At 40.2% G+C, this 21171-nt stretch overlaps 1 protein-coding gene across 1 annotated transcript in view; it reads left to right on the top strand.

The window, feature by feature from the left end:
• Positions 1-21171, top strand: part of LOC122812818 (interferon-induced protein 44-like) — a 453365-nt gene that overhangs the window by 347047 nt on the left and 85147 nt on the right. The gene's annotated exons all lie outside the window — the stretch shown is intronic.

Below are 21171 nucleotides of genomic sequence, written 5' to 3'. Positions count from 1 at the left end.
TATATGGATGCCTTTCAAATGCAGGACTGCCACAGCATCAGGCGGCTTGTTGTTTAGACTTGTGGCATTGAGTAGCGCCATCTTAATTTGATCCTGTTTTGATATAAATATGGTTTCTATGTCAGTATGTTTATTAACTAAACTTTGCCTAGAAAAGCACTATGGAGAAGCAAGAGATTTAGCCGGTACATGCAAGCTTTTGAATGAGAGATGCCCACCATTCCTTGCAAAGCAAATAGGACTGTCAAGCATGTTTCTCCATGCTGACACATATTGCACCCCTCTGGAATGGCACCAATTATTTAGCCATTCATGGAGAAGGGAGGATTCCATTCCATATCAAGGTGTTGCCAGCATTTGTGACATGTAGAGTGAGCTCCATGTCTGTCTGCATCTCTCTCTCTCTCTCTTTCTCAGGGATTTTTGCCAAAACTAATTCACCCCCCACATACACAACTACTACATCATAGTTATATTTTTTGTTGCAAGGGTTCTAAGGACCCTTGAGATATCTGAGGTCTTGGTGCATAAAAGACAACTCGCTATCACCCTTTCTTTGTCCTACCTAGTGAGTGAGGAATCTGTATCTCACTATGGAGTCATCAAGTATTAAAACATGCTTGCTTGTTTTTTTTAGTAACCTTGTATATTAGAATCAATGCCTTTTTGTTAAAGATGAAATATTATGTGTTGCAATGTTTGATTTTGATTTCTGCATAGACTTAATGCTTATATGTTTGGAGAATTAGGTAGGAAAGAATTTCTTTATAATTGCATTTCATTTAATTAGCAAGTGATTTTTTCATACTAAAAGCATCTAAAATATTGATAGTTCACAAGTCAAACAGCAGCATCTTCAAGGTCGCAAAACACAAGCAACACTTCCCCAATATGACAGCAAGCCCCCACACCCCTAAAGCATGCACATATATATATATATATATATATATATATATATATATATATATATATATATATGGGATTCATACAGATGCTCGACTGCATCTTTCACCAAATCCCAAATTGGTGAGCATACTTGCGTGAAAGTGCTGTTCATCGAAGCTGAACTTTCGCGCAAGTATACTTGTTCCGGTCGTACTATGGTGCGGTAAGGGAAAATTCCCTTTTACTTATATATATGTTCACATCTGCTATGTGATGTCTATAACACCTTGTACTATTTTAGAAAATTGGACAAAAAATAATAAACTCCACTGGCTATTCTGCATACCAGCAATATATTTTATATGTATACTCTCTGTGAACTCATTCACCTAAACAGAACCAGTGATAAACAAACACCACTTGTGGAGACCTATACCTGTACTACCACATCAGCAACATCAAATGATATGGCAGATATCTAACCCAACATATACACTGTCTCTGGAACAGGCTGTCTTTACCTATTATGCAGACTACTTCCCTAACAACCTTTAAAATCAGTCTGGTTGACTAGATAGATGAGTGATCAAAAATTTACACTGAGTATATGTGAAGAATGTCTACTTAATGTGGACATCGTTAGCCTCCCATGGTATTGGAAGATGTGGCTGAACTACTTGATGGTCTCCTTTGGCTGTACACTTAGTAAAAACTTAGTAAAAACCTTGGAACCTAGGAGCCATCTACCACTAGTCCTCTAGAACACCTCTTACATTTAATTTTTATTCTTATTTTTTAAAGTACAGCTTTCTCCAGAATTAACTATCTCTATTTTGTATGACATATCCAAAATCCTTATATCTGAAAAAGTGCACCCCCAGAAATGAAAAAAATATCATTTGATGATTTTTGACCTAAAATAAAATGTATGTTAATATTATCTTGATAGTATTAACTAGACCCATCCTTTCCAAAAATCATTTATCCTTGATATTTCACACTATACAGTTTTGTCCCCAATGCATATATTAATGTTGTCATCACTAGCATCCAAGTACACATAAAGGGCAAGAAGAGATCCATGAGGGTCACACAGTCTGACATAGAAAATGAAAGAATTCATCATAAGGGAAACACTGAGACTTGCTCAACCCTTTTCAATACATACTGGGTGGAATTCACAAAGTGAAAAGTAGAACTCAGAACTGTTGCTGAGCTCTAAGCTAATGCTCACATTCAGTTGGTGATGCAGAAAGAGGTGTCGGACTGGAGGGGAGTGTAACAAATTTTGGCAAACTGCATAATGCTGCTAACATAGAGCAGTCCTTCCATGCTCAGTGTTCCATTTTCTGAGCAGCTTGCTAATGGGAGTAAGGGGGATTGAGTAGCCTGCCAAATAGCCAGCTACTATTTTCATCAATTAAAAATGGTTAAGTGAAACTAGAATGTACCTGCAGAAACATCTGCAAAAACAGCTATAAAATGTAATTGTTGTGCACTGTGAGCACAGAACAGAATTACCACACCACAAAATGCTTGTCTACAAAACTATGAGACTAATGTTTAGATTAGTTTTGTAGATAAGTCTTCTTGGACCATGATACTGTGGACGTGGACAATAGATTGTTCCCTGACAACAGCATACATTCCAGGGGAAGCCAACACTTCATCAAACTGACTGAGCTGATGCCTGCCCCTCCCTCAAGAGTAATCCTTCATACCAGTGTTACCAAGAAAAAATGTCTGTATGTTAGAGGGCAGATGCCTGTAATCCCTTTGCTTCTTCATAAAATGCAAAATGTTTACATTACTTCTCCCCCTATACCCTTCCTCACCAAAGGCCAAACAAAGGATGACTTTATGCAGCATTGGTCAAATAGTCACCACTATGCTTTTCTCCATTTCCTATGATCATTAGACTCATCCAGAAACCAGCAGGACAAGGTGATTCTCATAACACTTTATTGTCCCAGACAAACGTGGTTCTCTCCTTCTTTCCCCTGTTTGGATAGATTACTCTGCCTCAGGCCATTCAAGGTGCTCCTGTCTCACTCATCCAATATACCCATCCAGACTTACATTCCATAAAGCTAACTGCCTGGTTTCTTCAACTCCACTCTAGTTGTTGATTCAAAATTTTCACAGAAAGTGGTCATCCTTCTGATATCCTCAGTCTGCTGAAAATCATTTACCAATACAAAGGGCTGCATTTCACATCATGGTCTGAAGATAAAGGTGTATTATCATTTCCACCTCTGTTCCAGTAGTACTTTCATACTGGTCAGTGTTGTTTATGCTGGTCAAAGTTATTGTTCCATTAAAGTGCACCTCACAGCAATTTCCAGTATTTAGTTTCAGTCTTCTTTCACTTTCCCTAACATCTACAAAGCCTTCCTAAAGACAACCTTTTGTCTTACACCTCTCAGGTAAGTTACTGCCCCACCACTGGACTTATACTTCACAATACTGCCACTATTGAAGCAGTAGCTTCAGCAGATCTAAACTGTGCCTTGGAAAACTTCCTTTAGCAAAAACACCCCACTAATTTTACCTTTCATACAAAGAGTTATTCTCAGGACAAATCCTATATTTATGCCCATTGTAGCTTCAAAGGCAAACCCGAATCATTCACTCAATCTTAAAATGTTTTGTCCAGCATACTCTAATATTGACAGTGATCTACTGTGTTGTATTGATCTCCTCTGGCAGCTTAGATTTCATGTGGACAGAACAAAGTCCAGGTGCAAAGATAGTCAGCACTTTGTCATCCTGAGACTGGTATGGAAATGCTCATGGTCACTCATAAGAAGCTAACTAGCTGCAATGAGTTCTACTGGATATGGCAACCCCAGCTAACAATGTCTTAGGCTTAACTACTAGAGCTGTAGCCACATCTGCAGCCTTCTGGTGCAGCACAACCAAAGCTTGTATTTATACAGTAGCCACATGGTTATCTGAAAGTATGTTTGTTAGACTTAACTGGACATAATACCAGACCAGGATCTAACTTCAGGGTTGCTATCATCTGGAGAATACTTTCATGTTTGTGGGCATGCATGATTTATTAAGGACTCTTGTCCTGTTGGGTACCAAAAATGGGCCTGTTCTTACCAAACAAGCAAGCTATGCACTTAGCACAAGAAGCAAGTCCATCTCTAGGAACTTTCATTCCTTCCATCCCCAAAATGAGGTCTGCTTTCTATTCCCATTAATCCTTTTTACTGAAGAACTTGTGAGTGGGGGAGAGAGATGCTTGATGGAAAGGGAAGGGTCTTAGGATGCCTAGGAGCCAGAAGTTTTATCATCCAAGCAGTTTTAATGACTGCATCAGGCAGTCCTACTGTTTACCAGTAGGTCATCTGCTTACAAATATACTACTTTTCTTTTGCTTATATGTAAACAAATGGTGATATTATCAATTTATCTAGCTGTAATCTGACAAATGCAGAAATTTCTCTTTTAGAAAAAGGGTGCCTTAGTTTTGTTCCAACCACAATGTGGACCAAGATATTTAGGATTTTCTGTAACTTAGAAAAGATTCAGTTATTTTTTTAAAACTAAACCTAAATAAAACTTGAGCTCATTTTTGAAATATTTGTCAGCTTTTATGTCATCACTGAACAAACATGTAGAATTGATTTCTGACAAACTATAGGCAGAATTGAAGTATGGTTGTATAAGTACATGTGTTGTCAGATGAGAAATGATTATTTTAGCAGATAAATTTAAAGCATTAACATTCATACATCTAATAAAGGCGATGGCACATACTGGATAAAACATTTAAAAGATGAGTACTAATCCAAGTAGAAAATATAAGAATTAGTTAAAGGACTTGCTGTGTGGATATTTGATGAAGGGTTTCATTACAGATCCATATTAATTTTTTTATGGCAGAAAGTCCATTTACACAAATTGTGTATCATCTGCCCAAAATACATAAAAGATTACTAAATCAACCTATCAGGGCCCTCCTTTCGGATAGGGGAAGAATCACTGAACCACTTACAGTATATTTAGAATTTTTTCTTAGCTTATTAAAAAAGGACATTAAAACATTGCCAATAACATCAGTTATTAGAGGCATTAAACCAGTTGCAGTTTGCTAGGGATTTGGATGTACGTCAGTTATATGCATCCATCCTTGTAGCCCAGGCAGGTATGACCCTAGCCCTGAGTAGCATCCTGCCATCACCCAGAATGATACCACAGTACAAGGAAAAGATGATTGACTTCAACAATCGGCTAAGCTTCTGGTGTCATTCTAAGGGGATCCAGTATCTGTCTTCCTGGGATGATATGACCGACAGACCACGATGCTCTGCCAGAGATGGCTTGCACCTGTCGCCCTTGGGATTCCGGATACTGGCTAAGGCTCTTGCCACTCCATATAGTGGCTTTTTTAGGCAAGGCTCAAATGACAAATTCATCGCAGTAACAGGTACAAGCAAGCAAAATCTGAGGGTAATGCTACTCAATACTTGAAGTCTAAACCTCAAAATGCATTCACTCGAGGTACTCCTTAAAATGAAGAACATCGACATCTGTGCAGTGACAGAGACCTGGTTCAAGGCTCCAGAGAGCACCCCCTCATTACCAGGCTATAATTCATACCACAACTTTCGGCCACCTGACCTGGACCGAAACACTAAAGGTGGAGGTGTGTCCATATTCATTAAGGATATCCACACCTCCAGGCTAGTTGCTCAGCATAATGCATCCGAGATTATCCAAGTGCAACTAACTCTGGGAAAGACCGCAATCCAAATTGTAACTTGCTACAGATCCCCCACCATGCCCTAGAATTCCCACTCCTCATTTTTTGATACACTAGAATATATTAGGGTACAACCCAACACCCTAATAATGGGCGATTTCAGCTACCCCACCATTAACTGGGAAAACTACTCATGTACCAACTCTTTTGCTCAATGTTTTCTGGAATTCATAAACTCCAACGCCTTGGATCAATGTATCCACACCCCCACCAGAGGCAGTAATATCCTAGAACTGTCAATACCAACATGGCTGACTGGTGTTCCACACCAGAGGTCAATTCTTCGTTGGTCAGATCTGACCACAAGCTAATCACCCTAGACATCCACATCCTGCCCCCACCTCCCATTAGGGAAAGCACCGTAAAAAATTTCTCCAAAGCCAACTTCACACTTCTTAAGACAGAAGTGGCAAACTTCACGACACCCATGCAGACAGACAATAGAGGTACAACTGCTGAATCCAGCACAAATGCACTTTATAAGCAATTACACGAGTGCATGGAGTGTGCTACCCTAACAGAACCAAGATTCTATCCTCCAAAGAAAGGAAGCCAATCTGGTGGTCCCCTGCCATAAAAAAACTCTACAACAGAAGAAAGAAACTGTTACAAAAAAGAGTAAAATCCCATGACTGGAGGAACTCCCTGGTCAGCCTCAGTAAGAAGCTGAGATCCCTCATAAAATCCTCCAAAGCTAGTTACAAAAACAAAATCACTACTGATTCTAAAGACAGCCACAAAGCATTCTATAGCTATGTCAAGAATCTCAATGGCAACACTCAGATCTGCTCTGAGTTACAGCACAATGGCACTAAATATACAGAACCAACTGATATTGCCAACATCCTGGCAGACAGGTTCAGTACTAACCCCCCTCTCACCCCCTAAAGGGCCCATCTCTATACCAGAAGAATGCAAAGTTCCTGCAATCATGACTGCACAGGTAAAAACCACATTCTCCAAAGTCAAGAACACAGCATCCATGGGACCTGACAACATCCCAGGCTGCGTTCTGCACAAACTACAGAAGGAACTGGCACCCCACCTAAGCACCATGTTCAATCATAGCGTCACCTCAGGCTTGGTGCCCACTGAAGGGTGTACAGTGATGGTTACCCCACTCTACAAAGGGGGAGCCACCACAGACCCTGGGAACTACTGCCCCATTAGCCTAAAGAGCCTGGTCTGCAAGGACATGGAACGTATCATCATGGAACTTATAAACAAAGACATTGGTAATCTCCAAACTCTGGATCCCACCCAGTTCAGGTTTGTAAAAGGCAGATCATGTCTCCTAAACCTGATAGACTTCTCTGAGGCAGTCAGCAAAGCCATAGATGAGGGTAAGGTGGTTCACACAGCCAATCTAGATCTTGCCAAGGATTTTGACACCATCCCCCCACTCTGGAATTATAGATAAACTCTCTAAACTAGGTATAAATCCCTATGTCACAAGATGGGTTGCCAACTGGCTCACTGACAGAACCCACACTGTGAAAGTAGCAGACTCCAAGTCCGACTTCAGACCATTGACAAGTGGAGAACCACAGGGTTCAGTCCTGGGTCCTATCCTGTTTGGTATCTACTTTTCTGAAGTACAGGCTAACACAGAAGTTCTTTGGCTAACAAAGTTCACAGATGACTGCAAACTAGGAGCCATAATCGAAACTCCTAATGATGTGGACTTCCTACAAAAGGACCTCACTGAGACAGATGCCTGGTGTCAAAGCCATGGCCTCAAGCTCAATGCCAAAAAGAGCATCGTCATCCCCATTGGGTAAAAACTCTGTACCCATGAGCTACCACATAGGTGGTATTCTACTTAACACTGAAAGTGTGATAAGAGACCTTGGGACACAGGTGGACAGTAGTCTCTCCTTTGATAACCACATCGCCACAATAGTTAGGAAATCCTTCTACGTGACACACCTCATCACAAAAGGATTCTCATCCAGGAAAAAAGAGGTCATTGTTCCCCTCTACTCATCACTCATAAGACCCATTATAGAGTACAACGCCCCTTTTGGTATGTACCTCACAAGACATCTACAACAACTGGAAAGGCCACAGAAATACCGCACAAAGAGGATTACTGGCCTCAAACAGATACCCTACGCAGACCATCTCAAAAAACTCCAGCTTTACTCTGTCACATGTCGCCTACTCAGTGGCCATCACTGCCTAACATACAAAGCTATGTCAAACCCAGAGCTGTTGGACATGCTCCACTTGAAGAAATCCCAATCCTTCCAAGCTACACGCTCTAGGGACCTAAACCTTGTCACCACGATAAACAGAACATCATTGATTCCTGTCGCAGAGACTTCCCATACACTGGAACAAACTACCTATCTATATCAAACAAAGCTCCTCATTAGCACTCTTCAAGAAAAATCTTGATGATTGGATGGGAAATAGGAAATTCACCCCAGGGATCACCTCTGTGGCTCTGCTTGACAGGGGCACAGAAAAATAATTTTCTTGGGTAGCGAAAGCCAAGGTACCTTTCTGGCTAGTCTTATATAGGCACTAGAGCCAATAGCCTAGTACCTACCTATGAACCAATGAACCTGTGAACAAATGAATTTGGAACATCATAAATACTTGGTAGGTTGGACCAGACATTGAATCGGACATGTTAATCTGTATGGGCATTATGGATTTGTCCTGAGAATAACTCTCTTTATGAAAGGTAAAATAAGTGGGGTTTGACTGAAACGGCCTAAAACTCATAGTGTCTTTGTAAAGGAAATTCATTTTTTACCCAAATTCTTTAATTATGGGGACGAAGTGCTTCTATAAGGTCCAGTGTGGTCCCTAGTAATGCTTATCCTAGTTATGCTTATATATTTATGTTGTATTTAGTGAGAAATTTGGATTTAGTTTGGATAATATAGCTTTATGTAATTTGTTAATATAAACATTTGACTATGTATTATTTATAGAGATGAATCTGCCATTTTATTATTTAAAGAGGAGACAACTTCTGCAGAAACTGGTATCTTCTTTAGGTCATCTCTTCTTAACCTTGTAAACTTCTTTGAAAGGGTAGCTTACACAGATGATGATGGTTACGCAGTGCACCCAGCATACATTGACCACACCACAACAGACATCTCTGGCAAACCAGTGAACCTAAACATCAATCTGTGTGTAGTAAGTTCTGTCTAGGCCTATCTTGTATAACCTTCCATGAGGCAATTTGGTGTCAGTCTGCTAATGATTTGACAACTGATTGCTGAGTATCTACTACTAAACCTATGAATATGTGTGTATGTGCATGTGTGTATGTATGTGTGTGTGAGTGTGTGTGCCTGTGAATACATGCATATGTACAAAAGTGTGGGTGGGTGTACATGTGTGTGTGTGTGTGTGTGTGTGTGTGTGTGTGTGTGTGTGTGTGTGTGTGTGTGTATATATATATATATATATATATATATATATATATATATATATATATATGTGTGTGTGTGTGCACATGGGCACTTATTTGCAACCATATGTAAACAATACTTTGATTTGCCTGCATGTAACAGTTACATTTCTCAGCATTATGAATCTGATTATCCCTGCTCCAAACTTCCAGTTATCCATCACCAGGTTAATTTCATCATGGTTAAGTGCTGATGACTATTGTGCTTTAAATAAAGTATCCATTTAGAGATAAATATCATCCCTTTTACACACTGCAGTCCACCACCCCTCCCAGTACTTTACATGTTGCTGACCAAAGCGCAAACGTTTTTGACTACAACTGCAGTTATAAAATAAATCCAAAAAACCTTTAGGAAATGACCAAGTGGATCCAACAGAATAAAATCAATTTCAAAATAAAGTACATCAGTAATAATTTAAAGTAAATGCTCATACACCCATGGCATGTACCACTCAATATTCTTAATGTTTTGCAGGACATGGGTCACGCTACAATAGTTACAACTAGAAATAACTAAATGGCATACAAGCACGTTTGTTTGTTCCTTTTCCTAAATAAAGAAAGTCTGTCATCATCTCCTACATATACTTCCAACACCTCCTTTTGCAGACTCACCACCTATCACCTCTATCCCTCACTTAGTTTCTACAAGCCTGTAGCATGATCTTCTTCATTGGATCAGGAGCCATTCACACTGATTGCTGACAATTGAGTTGCAGTTATCCCTTACAGCATTTTGAACATATGACCATAATTTCTGTATTTAATTTCTCAAACACATTCTCATGACATTACTATGTTATATGTCCTAGCTACATCATGTCCTTCACCACTACCAACTTCCTAAATTTATCTTCATTGTTTGTTGTCCAGGACCACATTCTGCACTTTTCAAGTCCATGTTCACTGACTTACTGTAATAGTTTCATAGGTTAATACTAGGCTAATGACCGCCAGGGTCTTTACAAGCCTAGCCATGCAAACCAACCCACATTTGTCTCTGAGTTCCTTGCATAACTACATGATGGGGTATGTTAGTAAGGAGTTAAGTAATAGGTTCATAGGTGTTTACTAGGCTAATGACCAGAAAGGCCATTTTAAGCCTAGCCATGCATCCCAAATCTCTGACAAGTTCTGGTATCCTTGAAAAGTGTAAGCAGGGGCCTGGGAGATGAAACATTTACAAACCGGAACCTGGGAGATGAACCATTTACAGGCTGCCAGTGTCGATAAGAGACATGGGTACCAAATAGGGATGAATTTCCTCTTCCCCATTCAGTTGTAAGTTACACTTGAAATGAGCTAAGGAAGAACTCTGCTTCACATGGATTAGGAGCCAGCTCCAAAGAAGTAGGGTCTGGGATGCATAGCTGCCTCTCCAGCAGGTCCTATTTATATAACAGACAAGGTGTAGTCCTTTAGAACAGGTAATTCTGGTGCTGTTTATTTTGTGGATACACAGGAGGTCCATTAGAGTGAGGTCTTTCAATGCTGTGCTTGCCAAGCATAGCTGTCCCCTCAACAGCCTGTATGAGACAGAATACAGGAATAGGGTCTTGAGGCAGTCTGCACAGGACATGTTACTTATGCCTTGTATTGTTTTAGTGAGGAACCTCTGTGGGTATTCCAGTTGTTAGATATACCTGGTTAGGTACATACCACAGAAGGCATTGTACTCAATGATAGATCTGATTAATGCTGAATAGAGTGGAATGATGATTTCCTAGGACCTAGATGCCATACCTTTATTTATAAGTTGCACAACATAGAATTATTTCCTTATTGTTGTATACCAGTGGTGGCTTGTGGCATCGGACTGCAGGACTGCAGCCCCCCAGCTGTGTGAAGAAAAGAAAAGAACATACATTTCATTTTGTAAAATAAAAAATATAAATTAAACTAGCTGGTTAAACTTAGTGCTCTAAGCGAGTCCAACTGACTCGCAAAGTCCCAGAACTTGAACTGTGCATGCTCGGCAAGTTCCGGGTTTTTTTGGGTTTTTTTTGTTTCTGTAAATCTGGACTAGGACTGTTGTAACAGCAGTCTAGAATGGAGAGTACTGCATCAGTGTTTGATGCCCAGAAGTCTGTGTGGTTAACCGCACAGTAAAGTGAAAGGGGGTCGGACTGCCACATCCGCAGTCATGTACGTGACGTGGGCGGCAGGATGGCTACTGATTGGTTCTCACTCTCTTTCCAAAAAAGAGAGCAAGAAACAATCAGTACAGGCAGTGCACAGTACTTTTTATTAGTCTACGGTGGTGGTGCTACCATTGCCAACAGCTTTTTCAGGCTAAATAAATCCAAAAAAAGAGATTTGAATTCCTAAATCCTCTGGACTTAGCTACTTCATTTCTTTGTTGTTCGTGATCGGGACGGAGATGGACAGTTAGTCACTGAAGATTATTAGAGGTAGAAGGGTAAGGAAGCCCTAATTTTAATTACATTTTAACTACTATTAATTGGGAAATTAAGTTATGAGGCATGCCAGGAACATAAAGATTTATAATGGATTTATTGGGAGGAGGGATTCAAAGATATTGGATAGGTTAAACTTATCTGTAAAATGGAGGGGGTTGGAATTAGAAATGTGGCTCAAATACACAAATACTGAAGACTGCAGGATGCTGTATCACAAAGAAAACTGTCAGCAAATAAGACACCATTGAAGAATAGGTATAGCATGTGGATAATTGCATGCTAACAGCAGGCCATTCAGAAGTGAAAGAATCAAATGACCAAATTAAGTAATGGTTCTGTCAATGATGACTGTACACAGTCATGGACCAGTTGCACATATTTCCTTAAAACAAGGATCTATGGTATAAACACATGGCTCTGCAAATTGAACTTCTTCTTGCTCAGGCATTCCATCAGACTGTGAAAGCTAACTGTATGATTTTTAGTAAACAATTAGAAACATGATATATTTATTTTGATCACATGTGATTACATTTACCTGTGTCTTTCCAAAGATTTCCAAACGATTGAGCTGAAGCATATGTGCTGAGAGATGTTTTCTGACATTTTTAAGTATATGATGCTGTTCTGCACATTGAACTGTCGACTGGCTGAGGATTTTCGAAAAGCAGTGTTCATCATCTTGCTTTGTAGTAAAGCAAAATTTTCTGTATTCTGTGTATATGTGGGTGGACAGTCGGCATATTTCTTTCTGGTGCCGTTTTCGCCAGATTAAAGTTTCTGAAAAGCATCTGTATTGTCTTCTACACAGTACTGGGTTATGGGCCTCATGGGCCTGGAGATGAAAATTGAGAGCCTCTTTATTTGAATAGACAATTCAACAGCAGTTCGCACCAAACTGGGGAGTAGAAGTAACAGGGCTTCAGCCCTTCTGGTGTACAGTCTTAGGGTTATTCATTTTTGTTAGGTGCCTGCTGGGCCATTTCAGTTATGTAAAGGGATTTTTACAGTTCCTAAAATTCCACGAGATTTTGCAACAAAATATACAGGTAACAGATAAGTGAGAGGTTCAGCTGTAATGGAACAATATTCGCTATGACTAGTTTAAGGATGTTTTATATTTAACTGCAATTCTTTATAGGGTATGTATACTGGCTTCTGAGTTTATGTTCTAGTTTGACTTGTACAACTGATTGTTTGTTTTTTCTCATCTTAATTCTGCAATTGTGTTTTCCAGTGTCTGATAACATGCCATATTTAATTCTGCAAGGTACAAATAGTAATACATTGTACAGATGTTAAATGAATATATCAGATGCAGAAGTTGAGTGGGGAATGTGTGCTTGTCATAGCAGATTTCTCTGTACCTTAAGGAAGTCTGTTGCTGCCCTGCTGTGCAAAGGATGATTAGCTGTTTTGTTTTTTTTTAAATGGTGTTTGTATGTTATTCAGATTAGGTTATGGAAATTATGATTTTTTCATATTTTGGTAAATAACTTTGCAAGAAAGCATCTGAATGTGCAAAGCAATACCTCATTTGAAGACAGTATTGATAGTTCCAGCATGGTAAATGAACTGTGCCTGTATGGTGTACACATGTACTGATATCAAAGTTTGTTTCAGACTTAGGTTATGGTACTTATGAAATTATTGGTAAATAACTTTGCAAGGGAACATGTCAGTGTGCCCCCCTTTGATATGAAGTCACCAGCCACCACTGTTGTATAAACTCAATGATCAAAGGCTAGATTACAGTTTATGTGTGTCCCCAAGTCCCTAACTACTCAGTCATCTCATAGGAGTATGTTGATAATATGATAGTTATCAGGGGTGGATAACTTCCCAAAGGATACTATTTTGCATTTATTGGCTTTTAGTTTTAGTCCATGGCTCTGACACCAGTTATTTGTTTGTGTCAGCCCCTCTTGGAGAACATTTGTGTCAGTGGGGGTTTCAATGACAGCTCCTAATTTGCAGTCAGCTGCAAATTTAGTTAGCCAGAGGTCATTGACATTGGCTTTGACTTCAGAGAAGCAAATGTCAAAAAGGAGCAGTCCCAGGACCAATACCTGAGCAACTCTGCTTGTGAGATGTGGACTGCAAGTTCCTGTCTGTGAGCTAGCTGGCTATTCATTGGGTGACATAGGGGTTTGTACATAACCTCTTGAGTTTGTCAATAATGCCCGCATGTGGTATTGCGTCAAATGCCTTGGCCAGGTCAAGGTAGGCAGTGTGAACCATTTTGCCCTCATCCATTGCTTTGGTGACCTTCTCAAAAGAAGTCCATCAGGTTAAGTAGGCATGATCTGTCCTTGATGAAAGCAAATTGGGCTGGGTCCTGTGTCTGGAGGTTTCCTATGTCAGTATTGATCATTTCCATGATAATTTTTTTCCATTGCAGCAATGTTCTCGGGGCTTATGTGAGTTTGAAATTTTGCCAGGTTATCACTTAGAAATAGTAAGTTAGAGTATTTCCTGAATATTCCATGGTTACCTGGAGTTCCAGGTTTTATTTTTACTTCAAAGGAGACCATTTTGTGGGTTGACCTTACCAGAGTGGACATTATACTTTGGGGTGTGCAGCACTCTCCCATATTAGTGAGGATCAGATCCAGTATGACTGCACCCCTGGTTGGTGTATTGACATTCTGGTCTAGGGAGTTTGTGTTTACAAAATCCAGAAATCTCTGTGGCTGTTTATTTGGTGTTGTATATGATTCCCAGTTAATAGGTGAAGTAAGGGTTACATGGAGGGGGTTATGTTAGTTGAAGATTAATTTACTTACTATCAACCTCTGTCTGTCAGAGACATCTGGGCTTGAGTGGGGGTGAATTTGCGATTTCACATCCAATGATTTTGTTTGTATAGGTTCAAGGATGAACTCTGTTTTACATAGACAGTGAGCATATTTCAAAGAGTGGGGATCTTCTGAGACATATATCAGTCTCTACATCATGCTTTATTTATGTCGTAGGCAAAGCTCAGTTTCTTGGATTTAGTGTTTCTGGTGCTGTTTGTTTTTCAGGTGTGCAAGTGATCCATCAAGCTGGATCTGAGGATGCCTTATATGCCAGGCACAGGTCACCTCTCAGTAATCTGTAGAAAACTGAATACAGAGATAGGGCCTTAAGGCAGTCTGTGTAGGATATGATATTCATACCCCAGATTCTCTTAGTACTGAACCTTGCAGGGCATTCCATCTGTTGCATGTACCTGGTTAGGTACATGACAAAGGGGGCATTGTACTCAATGATGGGTCTAATGAAGGATGAGTAGAGTGATACTATAACTTCCTTGGGCATGGATGGCATAGCCTTGATTATGAGTTGGGCAGCATAGAATGATTTTCTTACTATCTTGGCTATGTGTTGGATAAACCCAACACGGAGCCCTGGGGTATTCCATACGTGACCGGTCTCTTGGTGTAGGTGGTCTAAATGATTCTAACTTGTTGGATGCTATCTGTGAACCAGCTAGCTATCCAGCTTGTTATTTAGGGATTTATGCCTAGTTCTGAGAGTTTGTCAACAATACCTTAGTGGTATATTAAACTGAACACCATATCCAGGTCAGTGTAGGAGGTATGCACCATTTTCCCCTCATCCATAGCTTTGATGGCTCTCTGAAAGAATACTACCAGGTTGAGTAGGCAAGACCTTCCCTTAACAAAGCCATTCTGAGATGAGTCCAGTATCTATACGTTTCCAATGTCCTTTTTGATCATTTTCATGATAATTCATTCCATGGTTTTGCATATTAGACTTGTCAGACTAATGAGTCTGTAGTTCCTGGATTCAGATGATGGTCCACACGTATGAAGAGGCATGACCAATGCAGCTATCCAGTCATCTGGCATGTAACTCATTTTGAGGCTGTAGTCAGAGTGCCTCAAGTGATCTTGCTAGGTCATATTTTGGGCTCTTTAGAAAGCAGCTGAGGATATTGTCAAGCCCATTGAAGCAGTGTGTTTAGCTTTAGCAAGTGCTACCAGGACCTCCTGCCTGTTTGATAGATGAGGGCATGTGCTAGAAGGGATTCCACAGGGAGTTGTGGGGAGGGTAAAGTTGCATCTAAATTTATCTGCTAGTAGATTTGCTATATCACCGTGGTCAATGGAGGTTGTGACATTTACCACCAGTTCTGCACACTGCTGAATGTTACCCTTAAGGTTCCTGACACAGCTGAAGAAGGCCTTGTGATTGTCAGCCTGGGAGACTATCCTGACCTTGTTATTGGGCTTGTTAGACTTTATTAGTTGTCATAGTTTCTTATTTATTTGAATCCTAGAGGTCTTGTCTCTATGAAAGTTGCTCTTTCTGATTTTGGCCATGACTTTTTTCTTTTATTATATACCCTGTTAAGGGAAGGAATCCACCAGTGGATTTTATTTTTAGTGTTAGATCTGGGATTACTTCTAGTAGGTATGGCAGCCTCAATGCAGCCATTTACATGTTTATACAGGCTTTCTGGAGTTGTGAATATTGACAAACTGTCTTTTAATAGGGTTTAGTTTACTTTTGAATAATTCCTAACTGTTACTGGTTTAGTTGGTTTTTCTGGGTTGATTTCTATTTCAAGGGATAACTTTGTGGTCCAACTTCACCAATGAAAACATGACATGGGGGGTGAAATGCTTTTCCTTATTGCTGACTATAGTATCTAGTATGTGTGGTCCTCTGGTTGGATTGTGCACAATCTAGTCCAGGGTGCTTGTGTTTATAAAGTTTAGGAAACATTTCCCTGTATGTTAGAGGCAGTGTACATATCCCATTCTATAGAGGGCTAGTAAAAGTCTCCCATGAATATGGCATTTGGTTGGGTGGTGAGCACCTCTAGTAGGTCTAGGTAAAAGTTGTAAGGTACATGGTCCATAGAGGGTGACCTGTAGCTGGCCAGGACATCAGGACATAGTAAGGAACCTTGTGTATGAAGACTTGGACATGGATGAACTACAGAGCATCATCCTGTTTAATCAATCTTGAGTTGTATTTGTTGCTAACATAGATTAAGACACGTTCGCCTTTAGCCCCTGTCTGTGCTGCTGTTGGTCAAAATGTGTGGAAGGTATTGCAGCCTTGCACTGATGAAGTACTTTCTTTGGCTTTAAACCATATTTCCTTAATAGCACAGATGTCTATATTCTCCAGAATGAGGAGAGCTGTTAGGGTGTAGAGTTTATTGTTTAGGCTCCTAGCATTTAAAGGGTAGCACAGTAGCCAGTGTTGGTGTCTTAACCCTCCACCATCTGAAGTTTATTCCTCTTACCTGATTACTGTGTCTTCCCTCTTTCCACATACATTGGTTTCTACCCACCACTCAGAGGCTTGCTGATCAAAGGGCTAGTCTAAAAATGAATGTTTACAAGATCACTCTATTTATCCAGCTATCAAATAAGTAACTGCATAAACTTTTATACAAGAGCTAAGTATGTTAAAATTGTTGTGCATTTTTTTCCAGTCAAGTATTAAGCATTTTAGTGTTCGGTCACAAAAGGGCTGCAGAACAAATATAATTTGAATTACATGTTTGCAAACATTTGAACATCTGTTACAGTTACAGAGACAGTTTTACTGATGCTTGCTATTGAGATCTTAATGAATAACATTTTGTTCTGGGGAAAAAAGTGCATGCAACTAGTTCAGAAAAATAAATACAAGCAATTCAAAAGGTAGGTAATGCCATTGTGTTATTCAGTTTGTGGTGTAGCAAATCCATATAGTTTTATAATCACAATATCAACTTTTCACATTTTGTGTGGTTTACAAAAGAAAACACTGTAGCTACAGGTTTCAATATAAATTCATTGAAAACAAAAAACAATCTCTGACTTTCAAGATTGTGAGCAAATAAATAATGAACAGAAACCTAATCACTGGAAATTCACAGATTTCCCAAAATATAATAAACAGTACTCAACAGTTTTAATAGAGTTCACCTTCTAGATAAGAAAACACTTTACAGCTTCCCTCTTCAGGATAACATTTCCACATAACTTAACATACAAATAAGTAATTTTCCTTAGCAGCTTTCCAGCAACCTGAATTTCCTTTAAGCTTCTACTTATGCCAGCCAAATGTGCTCCCTCCTTCCAGCTTCATGGTATCCCAACAAGTTGCCTTTCTCCATGCAGTCAGTCTGAACTCAGGTGTGTATCTTAGAGCTTCTCCCAGAACCATTCAAGTCAAAAATTTGTACTCCACTCTAATGTTCCTCTTTCTCACATACCCCCTAGCAAATGCATGCTGCCCTGCATCTGTCTTCACTGACATTCTGTCTGGAAGAAGTAATCCCTGTTTTTGTTAAATGCTGTTGACAGAATGTCAGTTTCCAATCCAAACATAACAATCATGCTAAAATGGGGATGGAAAAAGGAATTCATTTGTTGCAATGCTGCACATAAAGTGTATAAGCAGTAGTTTTTAATTAGTTATTTGGGCTTAAGGGCACCATATTAATACAAAATACAAGTGCAAAATGTCATTTGGTCATGCCATTCTTTCAACATAATATTATTTTATTAGATTTCATTTTTGTTGGGTTTATATTCGGTAATTAATTTAACTAGTTTACCAGCTTTGATTTAAATTTGAAATACCTGTCTTTTTTTCTGTTTTGAGTGGATTTATCATGCCCTTACTCGAAACTGATAACAATGGAGAAATAGGATGCAGCTATAAAAATATTGACAAAGACTAAGCACTTTTTGTCTTGTAGTCATAAAACTCAGTTATTCAAAATGGTGAAGCACAAAATACACATTGCTTAAATAAACAAATTCACAGGTCACCTGATTAAAAAAGCATAATAAAATTCAAAATTCTATACAATGAAAAACAATCATAACAAATCAATTTTCAGCACAAGAAATGAGTATTGACGCAGGTCAGTAAGCCATGCAAAATGATAACGTATGTAATAAAATTGACGAAGTAAACTACATTCTGAGTGAAAAATGTTTATATAATTTTAATGGTCATACCCTTAAAACAGATTTAATAGGTTCATAGGTTTAGGTTCATAGGTTTATACTAGGCTATCTGCCCGAGGGCATTTACAAGCCTAGCCCATCGTTTTGTGGCTTACGCCACCCCTTTAGTATGGGGAACTATACCCATTATTTTGCTGTGCCTCTGTCGAGCAGTGACACTGAGGTAATCCCTGGGGTATATCTGCGATCTCCCATCCATTGGTCAAGATTTCTCTTGAACAAGGCCAGCGAGGTGCTCTGCCTCACATGTACCGGGATTTTGTTCCACAGCATAGGGAGTCTTTGGGTAATGAATCTATCCCTCCAGCACGTCCTATTAATAGCCGTGTCGAGGTTTAAGTCTCCTGCCCTTGTGGCCCTGATGGATCTAGATTTTTTGAGGTGAAGCATATTCATCAAATCTGGGTTTGACATGGCCTTGTATGTTAGGCAAAGGTCACCTCTGAGCAAGCGGTGGCGACTGAATAGAGCTGGAGTTCTTTCAGTCGGGCAGCATAGGACAGATTTTTGAGACCCTTTATCCTTTTGGTGAGGAACTTTTGTGGCCTCTCCAGCTGCTGCAGGTGTCGGGTCAGATACATCCCAAATGGGGCATTGTACTCAATCATTGGTCTGATGAGTGATGAGTAAAGGGAGACTATGACCTCCCTTGATCTAGATGAGAATCCCTTCATGATAAGGTGGGCAATGTAGAAAGTCTTCCTAACTACTTTAGCTACATGGGTGTCGAATGACAGACTACTATCAACCTGGGTCCCCAGGTCCCTGATAACTTCTTCTGTGCTCAGTGGATTGCCACCTATTTGGTAGCTAGGGGTAACCTTGTTTTTCCCAAAGGGTATGACTATGCATCTCCTGGCATGTAACTTCAGGCCGTGGCTCTGGCACCAGTTATCCGCTTCTGTGAGACCCTTCTGAAGGATATCTGTGTCAGATGTGTTTTCTACTATGGCCCAGTTTGCACTCATCTGCAAACTTTGTCAGCCATAACCCTCCTGTGTTTGCTTGTACTTCGGAAAAGTAGATGCCAAACAAGAGTGGGCCCAGGACTGAGCCCTGTGGGACACCACTTGTGACAGGTTTTGAGTCTGACATGGCGCCAGCAACTCTGACCCTGTGGGTTCTGTCACTCAGCCAGTTTGCAACCCATCTTGTGATGTATGGGTTAACATTTAAGCTGATGAGTTTTTCAATGATACCCGAGTGGGGTATTGTATCAAGGCCTTAGCCAGATCGAGGTAGGCTGTATGGACTGCCTTTCCTCGTCAATGGCTTTGGTGACTGTTTCGAGAAGTCAACCAAGTTTAAAAGGCATGATCTGCCTTTGACAAAGCCAAACTGGGTTGGATCCAAAGTCTGCAAATTCCCTATGTCTTTATTTATGAGGTCCATTATGATCCTCTCCATGGCTTTGCAGATAAGGCTTGTCAGGCTAATGGGCGGTAATTTCCAGGGTCGGTGGAGGCACCGCCTTTGTGAAGTGGGACCACAGTTGCAGTGCGCCACTCCTGGAATGCATCCAGAGGTAAGACTTTGATTAAACAGCTGTCCTAGCTGTGGGTTTAATTCCTCATTGAGTTCGTGGAGCACACAGCCGGGGACACCATCAGGTCCCATGGATGCTGTGTTTTTTGCTTTGGAGAGAGCAGTTCTCACTTGGTTGTTGGAGATGTTTGTGTGGCTGCAATCGTTTGGTTTAGATTTCTCTTTTTTGGGGAGGGGAGAAGTTTGCACTGAACCTGTCAGCCAGTATGTTGGCAATGTCTGTAGGATCAGTAATCTTCACATCATTTTGAACTAGTTCTGAGCATATCTGGGAGTTTCCTCCTAGGTGTCTAACATAGCTAAAGAAGGCCTTATGATTGTCTTTTGAGTCTTTAGCTATTTTTCTCTCGAAATTTGCTTTGGATGATTTTATGAGAGCTCTTAGTTTTTTACTTATAGTGATCAAGGGTGTCTTACCTTTTAAGGATTTTGCTGTATCTTGTAGTAGCTTCCTCCTTTTATTGTAGAGTTTGTTTATGGCTGGGGTCCACCAGACTGGACGCTTGCCTTTGGTACTAAGAGTCTTTGTTTTGTTTGGGATTGCCTTATCCATGCAGTCCTGCAGGTGCTGGTAGAAGGCGTCTGTAAGTGATTCAGCAGCTTGAGTACTGTTTTCCACCAGCTCGGGGGCCTTAAAGGAGACCACACTAGTCTTTAGAAGTGTGAAGTCGGCTTTTGAGAAGTTCTTTACTGTGGTCTTTTTTATTTCAGGTGGGGGTGGGATGAGGACCTCCAGCGAGATTAGTTTGTGATCTGATCTCACCAGTGAGGGCTATACTTCCGGTGTTGAACATTGTGCTCCCATGTTCGTGATGATGAGATCAAGTATGTTATCTCCTCTTGTGGGGATGGTGACTAGTTGTTCCATGGCATTTGAGTTTATGAATTCCAGGAACTTTTGGGCTAGGGTGTTTGGGCTTGAGTAGTGTTCCCAGTCTATATTAGGGTAATTGAAGTCACCTAGTATGATGGTGTTTGGTGATACATTTATCCCTCTAGTGTTTTCAGGAAGGCCATGTGAGGTTCCTGAGTTTGTGAGGGTGGCCTGTAACATGCTACAATTTGCAGAGCAGTCTTGCCTATGGTTAATTGCACCTGGATGGTCTCCGATGCATCGTG

This window comes from Protopterus annectens, chromosome 10.part0 (genome assembly GCF_019279795.1).
Source record: "Protopterus annectens isolate FY-2018-M chromosome 10.part0, PAN1.0, whole genome shotgun sequence".
NCBI classification, from domain to species: domain Eukaryota; kingdom Metazoa; phylum Chordata; order Ceratodontiformes; family Protopteridae; genus Protopterus; species Protopterus annectens.
The sequence above is the reverse complement of the archived record's forward strand: the minus strand, read 5'-3'. Positions and strand labels throughout refer to the sequence as shown.